Below are 10,381 nucleotides of genomic sequence, written 5' to 3' on the forward strand. Positions count from 1 at the left end.
TTTACCGAACTGAATATAGTCTGAAAAATACTGAAACAAGCTGGAGGAATATACATTGAACTGGAAAGGTCTTTCTGGTACTTAAGTGTACATTTACCGGTAAATAAATCAGTCTAACAGTACAGTACTTGTGTTTCCGCCGGATTAATCGTGCTTTCGGATTAATCAGGCACCCCTTAACACCATATAGCCCGGATAATCGGGCTATCTCTGTACATGAATATGAAAAATAAAGAAATTAGTGAACATACTGTATATAAATGTAATGGTACAGTAGGCCTACAAGTTCACATGCACTTACCTAAACTTATAGTAGGTTCCTTATTTACATATGTACAATAGAAGGGGTTGATTGGAGTCTGCTACTGCTGGAAGAAGTCCCCAGCACACTCGAATAGTAATTTCAGAGGTATTTCGCTACGAAGTTCACAAAGCACACAGAAGAATCAAGAGAAGTCTGCAGCAGCACAGCAACAACTCGGAAGAATGGCGAAACAGATTCTCTTTCCCATGCTAGACTCACTACATGTTTGTCCTCTCTTTATGCTATAGGAGAAAGAGCTAGCCTCTGAGCTTCATGGCAGTGGTAGACTCGTTCCATCACTTTCACTATCTCACTCACTAAGGCGGGTAAAGGCGGGTAGCTAGCTGGTGAGCCTCATGGAGAATTTCAAGACTGACGAAAAAAATCGGAGAATCTGCCGAACGATCGGAGACTTTCGTAAATGGGACTATTTCTCAAAACTGCCGAAATGTCAGATTTGCCGAGGAATTGGATGCCGAAATATTGGACTTTTACTGTATATGGTATCTCAGAATGCAGGTAACGTCCTATCAGCGCTGTGCCAGAACCTGGTATCGCTAGTGACAGGACAGAGCACCTCAGTTCCCCCTGTCCGCCAGCAGCAGCTTGAACCTAGTCAGCTGCTGCCCCTCGCCAGAATGACTCGCTCTTAGGACTCCACCCTTGTGTCCTTGGGTGAGTTTGAGGACGATTTTGAATTGATTTCTGATGAGGAGTTTCAGTGATAGGCTTGAGCGGGTCAGGCCCCCCCTAAACGTGATATACATCATTCATTCATTCATTGCCAGATGCCACATATCCCAAACGGGGTGGCCAAGGGCTTAGAGTTAATTGTTTTACAGTGAGGGGCACTAATCCTCCACCAACCCCACTTGACACGTAGGGAGAATACAGTAGTAATATTTATAATTTTTAAAAGATATCTGCATTTTTTAGGAAAGTTTTATTACAACTTTTGTAACAGAAAAGGTCATATTACAATGAAATTCCATGTTTGGCATTTTTATGATGCAATTGCGAAGTTCTCATATCAAAGTGATGGCAGCCTTAAGACATGTTTCTCAAGATTGCCTTTCGCAGTGATGGTAACCTGAAAGAAATTTGCTAGTTGTGCAGTTTTTAAATATTTGTGGTTCATTTACATTCAGTAGATTACAAATTAAATTACTGTAAATAATTTACAATACCATAGTAGATGGGTGCACCCATCATCCACCCACTTAGTGTAGTGGTACAGTAAAACCTCGATTTAACGGCACCCTAGGGAACCCTGAGCATGCCGAAAAAAAAAAAAATTACGTTAGATTGGGGCTTAGTCATATTGATACCCCCGGAACTCATGCTAACACATTTTTAAGCATATAAACATGTGCAGACATACAAAATCAATAAAATAATTTATATTTAGAACAAAAGAAAGCAGGTAGGTGTGGTGTTGTAGTAAAGTACTGCACAGTAATCCAGATAAGTTCAGTACAGTAATCCAGGTACTGTACACCCTATAAAAAAAGAATCGGGACCCCACGAGCTGATGCGTCTCGCAATGACCACTGATACGCACCAGAACTCAGTTGGGGCTTCAAATTCCTTTGTGCGGTGTGGCATATTGTACCGTGCAGTAAGGGTCCCGATTCTTTTTTTATAGGGTGTACATACAACGTTGGGTCTGGTTAGTACTTGGATGGGTGACCGCCTGGGAACGCCAGATGCTGTTGGCATAACGTTCTCCCTACGTGTCAAGTGGGGTTGGTGGAGGATTAGTGCGCCTCCCTGTAAAACAATTAACTCTAAGCCCTTGGCCACCCCGTTTGGGATATACGGCGTCTGGCAATGAATGAAAAAAAAAAAACATACAGTACAGTTGAGTCTTCATACAACACAAGATAGGTTATGCAGAACCACGTGCAAAATCGATTTCGTGGTAAAATGTGACATATATTTACATGTAAAATAGGGGGTTAGGTTCTAGGAGCCTCATATTTTTCATTAAAAATGTATTTAAAGGTAGATTATTAGAAATACGTCTGCCTTAAGACACCAAAGACAATGTGTTTACATATGACCTCACCGACTGGACACATCAGTGCATAGCTACTGCATTCTAACCTGACCTAACCGATTAGTTTTGGCCCCTAATACCAAGGATTGCCACTAAGCTTCTTGACAGTCCTCATTAGAAATCAAGCATAAACTTGACCTAAACAAGACGTGAACAATGGCCGACCAACATCACGCATATTTCGTCACGAATCGCTTTCGGTACTAATAAAAAAAAAAATGCAGCGTGAAACTTTTTGAAAGCCGTTAGTCATCAACAATAAAGGAAAAAAAAAACTATAAAGATATCATAGGTGAGCAGTGTGTGAAGAATGATGATGGAAGGGTAGTGGTGAACAGTGAGGATATTAAAGATGCATGGAGAGAGCATTATAACTGGTTGTTGAATGAGGAGTTTGACCGGGACAGGGAAGGTTTGGAGCCAGCAGATCCAGTGTCTGGCCCTTGGCCTTTGATTGATACTGCTGCTGTGAGTGAGGCAATAGGCAGGATGAGGGTGGGGAAGGCAGCAGGTGTGTCTGGGTTGACTGCCGAAATGTTGAAGGCCTCAGGCGATATAGGGGTGAGTTTAGTCACTGACCTGATAAATAGGATTATTTATGAGTGTGTTGTCCCAGATGATTGGCTGAAGAGTGTAATTGTAAATGTGTATAAAGGGCAGGGTGATGCCCTGGAAAGAGGAAATTATAGAGGTATAAAGCTTTTAGATCAGATAATGAAGGTAATGGAGAGAGTTTTAGAAGGTATAATTAGAGAAAGAGTGAATATTGATGAGATGAAGTTTGGGTTTATGCCAGGTAGGGGGACCACTGATGCCATATTCATTGTTCGACAGCTTCAGGAAAAATATATTGGTAGGAGAAGGGATCTTTATTTTGTTTTTGTTGATTTGGAAAAGGCCTTTGACAGAGTCCCTAGAGAGGTGGTGAAGTGGGCAATGAGAAAGCTTGGCTTGGAGGAGTGGCTGGTTAGAGTGGTTATGGCCATGTATATGGGTGCTCACACCCAGGTGAGAGTGAATGGAGATTTGAGTGATGAGTTCTCCGTGAATGTTGGTGTGCATCAGGGGTCAGTCTTGAGTCCCATGTTTATCATGGTATTGAAGCCCTTTCACGTGACTTTAGAAACGGACTCCCGTGGGATTTGTTGTATGCTGATGATTTGGTGTTGATTGCAGAGAATGAAAGGGAGGCGGAGGAAAGGTTTAGGAAGTGGAGAGATGGTATGGGGCAAAAGGGTTTAAGGGTAGATGCAGATAAAACAAAAGTGATGATAACTAGGGTTGGTGGCGGTACTGTCAAAGACGAGGGAGAGTGGCCATGTGCAGTTTGCCACAAGGGCGTGGGAAGTAATTCCATCTTGTGCGGTGTGTGTGATAAATGGATCCATAAGAGATGTAGTGGTATCAGAGGTAGACTGCGAGATAATGCTGATTTTATGTGTATGGCGTGCCGGGGTGAGCAGGTGGAGATTGTCAGATGTGAAAGGATTGAACTTGCAGGTGAATCTCTTGAGTGTGTGGAAGAGTTTTGTTATTTGGGAGACATATTGTGTGCTGGAGGTGGGGCTGGAGCTAGCTCTGTGGCTAGGGTGAGAAGTGGTTGGAAGAAGTTCAGGGAGCTCTTGCCTCTCCTGACATTGAGAGGGCTCTCCCTACGTGCTAAGGGGTCTTTGTATGCAGCATGTGGTAGGAGTGTAATGCTGTATGGCAGTGAGACCTGGGCAGTGAGGGAGGAAGATATTCGCTGGCTCAGACGTACAGAAATGACAATGATTAGGTGGATGTGCAGTGCGTCCCTGCATCCAAGGCCTGGAGGGGCTGGGTTTACAATGGAAGAGTTGAGAGGTAGGATGGGACTGGAGTGTATTGGTGTTGTGATGAGGAGAGGTAGATTAAGGTGGTTTGGACATGTGGAGAGGATGGGGGATGATAATTGGGTGAGGAAGGTGAGAACTGTTAATATTGGGGGTGGGGTTATGAGGGGTAGACCGAGAAAGACATGGGATGAGGTCATTAAGTGTGACCTTAGGGTTAAAGGACTGAACAGGGAGGCTGCAATGGATCGTTCAGCGTGGAGAGCCACCATTAGGTGACCAAGGCCGATACATGCAAGCTTGTTGGAGCCTTTAAAAACAAAACGAAACGATAAAGAAGTCGTCAGCATGGAGTGATTGCGTACCTCACTTCTCAGATACACATGAATACAGAAATTGTGAAAACAACAAGTCAGCCAAACAGTATAATTTGTATGACAGTATAATTCACAAGAATTGAACTCACATAATTATCTTGCTTAACTGTTTATGTCAACACGTAGTGTCTTCACGTATCGTAAGATCCGAATTTACTTGACCAAAGATCGTAAGTTTATAACTAAAAGATCAAGCACAAAGCCTTTTTTTCTCCTTTTTTTTTTTTTTTCACACGTTGCACTAAAGGCGAATACATGCATTTTACTGTTCCATCATTAACTTTTTTTTCCAACAATGAAAACTATCCACATCGTAAACATCCCGGCTCATTTTATGTCTGATCATTTGCATTTAAGCTGCAATGCTACATGCCACTTCATCCAACATTTTACATTTTCATTTAGAATAAATGTTTTTCTTGTGCTCATACCACTTTCAGGGTCCTTAGGCATAACTAATGTTAGTTTGGAACCACGTGTTCAGTTCTGAGAGGAAGCGAGGAGCAAGGAAATAAGCAAATAAACATCTCATCACAGCGACCGTCCACACAACACTGAGGTAGGCAGCGGGCTGTGGCTGGTGGTATGGGGGTGTAGCGTTCAATCCTGACCCCCTCACTGATCGTGACTCCTTGCGTTCATTGGCATGTGCCGCCGGCTGCCAGAAGTACGACTCATTCGCAGCAGAAGCCCTGCAGAGAGAAGAACTAGCGGGATGATTGTTTTTTTCGTACGTCAATGGACTCGGGAATTTTGCCAACTAAATCCGTGCTGATTTCACAATTCAGTCCCATAATTTTTACCACTTACTCTTTCTTGCTATTATAAGGTCTCTTTCTCCTCTGAATCATTTACAATGAGCCTAATTCGGTGGGCCAAAAATAAGTTAAGGACGAATCCTCAGTAAAGAAGAGTAGTTGCGTGTTGAGGAAGACAGATTACTCTCTGATATTTTCATTTTGATTGTCGTTATGACCCTATTAAAGCTATTACAAGAGATTTACATGGCTTACATGTAGTTCCTTCGAAATTATGTGTGAAGGTAATCTGTGGTTTCGAGATGGTTAAGCCATTACCAACGATAATGAAGTTGCATAAGCTTTTGATCATGGTGAAACATAGGTAGAAATGTCAATATATACGAAATAACAAGCAGGTTACATATAGTACATATTTAAATGGAATTCCAAGAGATTTTGTTCAGAAACCATTTGACTGTCGATTCAGTTACTATAATTGTGGGAAAGGTGCAGAAACCACGAGATATTGCACTGTTAATAAAGCATAATAACTAGTGAGTTTTCTTGTCATTGGCTGCCATCCCTCCTACTCACACACCCCATTTCATATATTTCTCTCCATTCCATCCCTCCAGCTCATCCTTGGTCTCCCCTCCCATACCATCCAAGTCAGACTCTCAACTAACTTCCCATCTTGGCCAAAACATCTCATTATTTGTATGATCATTTTCATTTACATATTTTTTTTTGCTGGTAAAAATAGCAACAGTTATACGTTTGGAAGGCCTCTTTACTTAAGTTGAATTGAACAGTTAAGAACCATTCTGATTTACCAGAAGTGGGTTAGTTAAATAGATGTGGAGTTTAAGCTGAAAATCATGGTTAAACACTAATACTAGTTATAATTTCTTGTGGTGGTTGCATTTTATCACTGAACCGTAAGCCACTCTTTGTTTCACCTAAAACAGTTCTCTTCTGATAGCACTGCTGAACTTCAACCTCTCAGCATAGACTATTCACTTCTGGCCAACATTTTAACAAAACCAGATAAGTATTGGAGATTTGATATGGTAAGGCACACCACTGCTTACATTTAGATTAAATGAAGGTCCAAAGAGTCTAATGAACGAAGGCAGGAGCTGCAGGAGACAGGGAAGAACATACAAGAAAAATGATAAGTGGAAGGAAACAGACAAGAGTTTTGAAGTAAATGGAAGTGTTGCTTGATAAATAATGTAATTATTTTGCAGATGATACATTTCTTTCCTTGGCGATGGTAAACAAATACAGTAGGCTCGCACAGTGCGCGTCATCACAGTGCGCAATTCGCATTGTCCGCGAGTGACCAAAAATCATAACCAAAAACCTTGAATGCGCGAGAGTACCACAAAGAACTTGAGGCAGAGGCAAGGAGTGGGTCAAAAATGCCATTTTTCATTAGTGTGCGACCACCCCTCACACAGCGCGTCACGTGTCGTCTTGTTCATGCGCAGAAATTCCCGGGCATTCTACTGCGCAGCTTGGGGTACAAGGCAGCAGGCGCGCCATAACAGTCCTGGCTCGTGCACAGTGCGGATCCGCTCTCTACAGCTAACCTGTCGTGTACAACGTGTGGCGTTTTTTTTTGCTGCTCCATCCTTGCCTGTACTTCGCCGCATCATGGCTCCAACCTCAAGAGTTAAGAAACTTCTGATGCACGCCACCAAGTTAGAGATCATCAATTTGAAGGAAGAGGGCCAAGGAAACACCACCATCGGGAGAGCCCTGGGACTAGCTGAATCTACCGTGAGAACTGTGTGGAAGAACCGTGAAGCCATAAGGGCTGTAGTGAAGATGTACGGTGCCTCTGACCTAGACAGCTGTTCGCGGGTGGGAAATCGTGCTATGATACTAATGGAGCGCTATCTTGCCACCTTCATATTGAGGAAGGAGAAGGAAGGTGTTCCACTGAATGGAAGATTTATACGGAACCAATCCCAGCTCTTTTAAAAAGCAGTATCTCGCAGGTTAAAAGTAGACAAACCTTTCAAGGCATCGGTTGGAAGGCTGGACCGTTTTCTCAAGCGCAAGGAACTCTGTTACGTGAAAGTGTCTGGTGAATGTGCCTCTGCCGACGAGCTGACCGCGATAGACTATCCTGCGATATTTAGAGCGCTTCTTGAAGAGGGACAGTACACCAAGGACCAGATCTACAACGTCGATGAAATGTCGTTATATTACAAGGCCATGCCCAAATCAACTTTATCGCTAAAAGACAGAAACAAGCCCCTGGTCGCAAGCTGCAGAAGTGTAAGATGACGGTAATGTTCGCTGTAAACCTGTCTGGGAGCCACAAGATGAGGCCAGTTGTTGTACACACAGCTTCACACCCAAAGTGCTACAAAAACCTCACGAACATGGATGCAAGCGTCATGTACTGGTACAAGTCTGCAAATGGTTGGATGACCGGGAACATTATGGCAGACTGGTTAACGAAGCGCTGTGTCCCTGATGCCAGGGCCAAGTGTCGGGAACTGGGCATTCCATTTAAGATGCTCCTTGTACTTGATAATTCACCAAGTCACCCTTCATACCTAGAATATCTGCATAAGGATTGTCGTGTTGTGTTTCTGCCGCCCCGCATGATGTCACTAGTGCAGCCACTGGATCAAGAACTGATCACCACTGTGAAGCACTTCTACATAAGCAAGTGTACGACTACCTACGCAGGAAGACCGACACGCAAGAGGAGCTTCATGCCCTAGAAGAAGATCATGACGAAGACCTTGATGAGGCATCTGCTCCCATTCCATCTCCGCCAGCAGCTGTATTCCAATCTGCCACAGATGCCATGACTGTTGAGGCATTTTGGCGTAATTTTACGGAGAAGGACGCAGTTGAATTTCTCCTACAAGCCTGGCACCAGATTACACCTGCAACAGTGAACCATGCTTGGCGAATGCTCGTGCCTCACTTATACACGACCCAGGAGACAGCCATTCAACCACTGGCCGAGGCTGAGGCAGCAACACTGACAGCAGCACAAGCTGTACCAGGTTTCGAGGACGTTGCATTGGCGGACATACAGGAAGTGCACACTGCTACTGAGGAACAGCCTTCCGAGGAAGTGTTGCAACAGATAAACGAGGCTGACACAGAGCTCGACGCCAGGCAGAGTCAAGTTGAGCAACCTAGCGTGATGGAAGGCAGGACTGAGCTGTGTATGTCAGACATAAGCAAGATCCTTGCTGCCGTGGATAAGCTCAAGGAAGAGGTGAAGGAACAGGAAGTGAGCAACCTAAGAACGGAGGAACTTCTGGTTGGTATCGACAAACTCTTCCGTTTCTACACAGACAGGCACAGGGAAGAAATAAACAGGAGAAGAGAGACGCTCATAACAAGTTACACACAGCGGGCTCAAGTTCGTGAAATTGCTGAACCAGCGACATCGTCTGCTCCCGTTCCTGTTGAGGATGAAGAAGATGCAAAGTCAGAAGTGTCTGCATTGGATTTCGAAGGGTTTATGGCCGAAGTGAGTGACTTTGATGCTCCTGGGGAAGGTGCTCAAGAGGAGTCTGTGGAGGGAAGTGTTGGTGCGGTGGGGGGTGTGGCGCTGTAAGTGTTGCTGTGCCTCAGAACCCCTGTTATTTAAGATATCAGGCCTGTTGTCTACTGTTGTTAAGGTGACTACCCATATTTTTGTTATTGTAGCTATATCTGTAGTACAGTGTCTGAAAAATATGACCTTTATTATGTCTCTAAGGGCCAAAAAATGTCCAGGTATGAGGGGGTACCGCCCATATGTAATTATTCCCATAACATAATGTATTCTCAGTACGCAAATTCCCGGTGCGCGAGGTTGTGGACTGCCCAATCTCTCGCGCACTATGCGAGCCTACTGTAGTGCTTGGCATGAGCTTTACATGCTGTATCTGAGAATCAAGTTTGACAGTGTAAGAGAGCATTATTATTATTTTAGAAGAATGAAATTACTGACTGTCCAGTGATTCTGATTGGCCATTCAGAGGAATGTATTGAGAAGGGAGATAAAGTGAGCAGATGGAGGAACACTTCTATGAATTGTTGAACACAGAGAATGAATGTAATGCGAGTATAAGTGGCTGGGGAATGGCTGGGAGAAGGAGGGAGGTGAGGAGACAGGAAGAAATCAGTAAGATGGAAGTTGTGGAAGCAATGAAGAAAGTCAAAATGGGGAAAGCCTCAGGAGTTGATGGAGTGTGTGGTGAAATGCTGAAGCATGGGGGACAGATAGTAGTAGAATGGATGTGGAAGATGTGCAGATTGCCCTGGGAGGAAGGTAGAGTCCTGGAAGATTGGAAGTCAGGTATAATTATTCCCTTGTACAAAGGGAAAGGGGAAAAAGAAGTGTGTGATAATCATAGGAGCATTTGTCTTCTTAGTGTAATAGGAAAAGTATATGGTAGGATACTTATTGACAGAGTTAGGGAAATAACAGAAGAATTAGTAGGAGAAGAACAGGGAGGCTTCAGGAGGGGAATAGGTTGTGCAGATCAGATATTCTTTTTCAGATCTTTAGTGGAAAAGTTTCTAGAAAAGGGAAAGAATTTGTATGCGGCCTCATGGATTTGGAGAAAGCATATGACAGGGTGGATAGACAAGTGTTGTGGAAAGTATTAAGAATAGCCTTTATGGAGTAGATGGGAAGTTGTTGAATGCTGTGAAGAGTATTTATGAGGGTGCTAAGGCTGCAGTGTGTGTGGATAATGAACTGAGTTAGTTTTTCTATTTGAAGGTTGAGTTGAAACAGGGATGTGTCATGTCTCCGTGGTTGTTCAATCTGTACGTGGATGTAGTAATAAAAGAGATACAAGGTAGGGCAGTGGATGTTGGAGTGGCCCTCATGAGACAGGGCAGTGTTTGGAAACTCCCTGTACTCTTGTTTGCAGATGATACTGTGTTTTTAAGTGAAGACGAAGGGGAGCTGCAAGGCTTGGTGGATGAGTTTGGGAGAGTGTGTAAGAAACGGAATCTAGAGGTGAACGTAGGGAAGAGTAAAGTTATGGTCTTCGAGAGAGGTAAAATCAGTGAGAATGTACAGTGAGGATGGATGATGAGGAAATGGAAAA

The 10,381-nt window shown here is 43.6% G+C and overlaps 1 pseudogene; it reads left to right on the top strand.

The window, feature by feature from the left end:
* LOC145412180 (uncharacterized) overlaps positions 1-1,029 on the top strand; it is a 12,280-nt pseudogene extending 11,251 nt beyond the window's left edge.
* The last annotated feature ends 9,352 nt before the right edge of the window (positions 1,030-10,381 follow it).

The sequence above is a fragment of the Coenobita brevimanus genome, chromosome 92, assembly GCF_032717465.1.
Source record: "Coenobita brevimanus isolate Jiangsu-jjx chromosome 92, ASM3271746v2, whole genome shotgun sequence".
Classification (NCBI taxonomy): domain Eukaryota; kingdom Metazoa; phylum Arthropoda; class Malacostraca; order Decapoda; family Coenobitidae; genus Coenobita; species Coenobita brevimanus.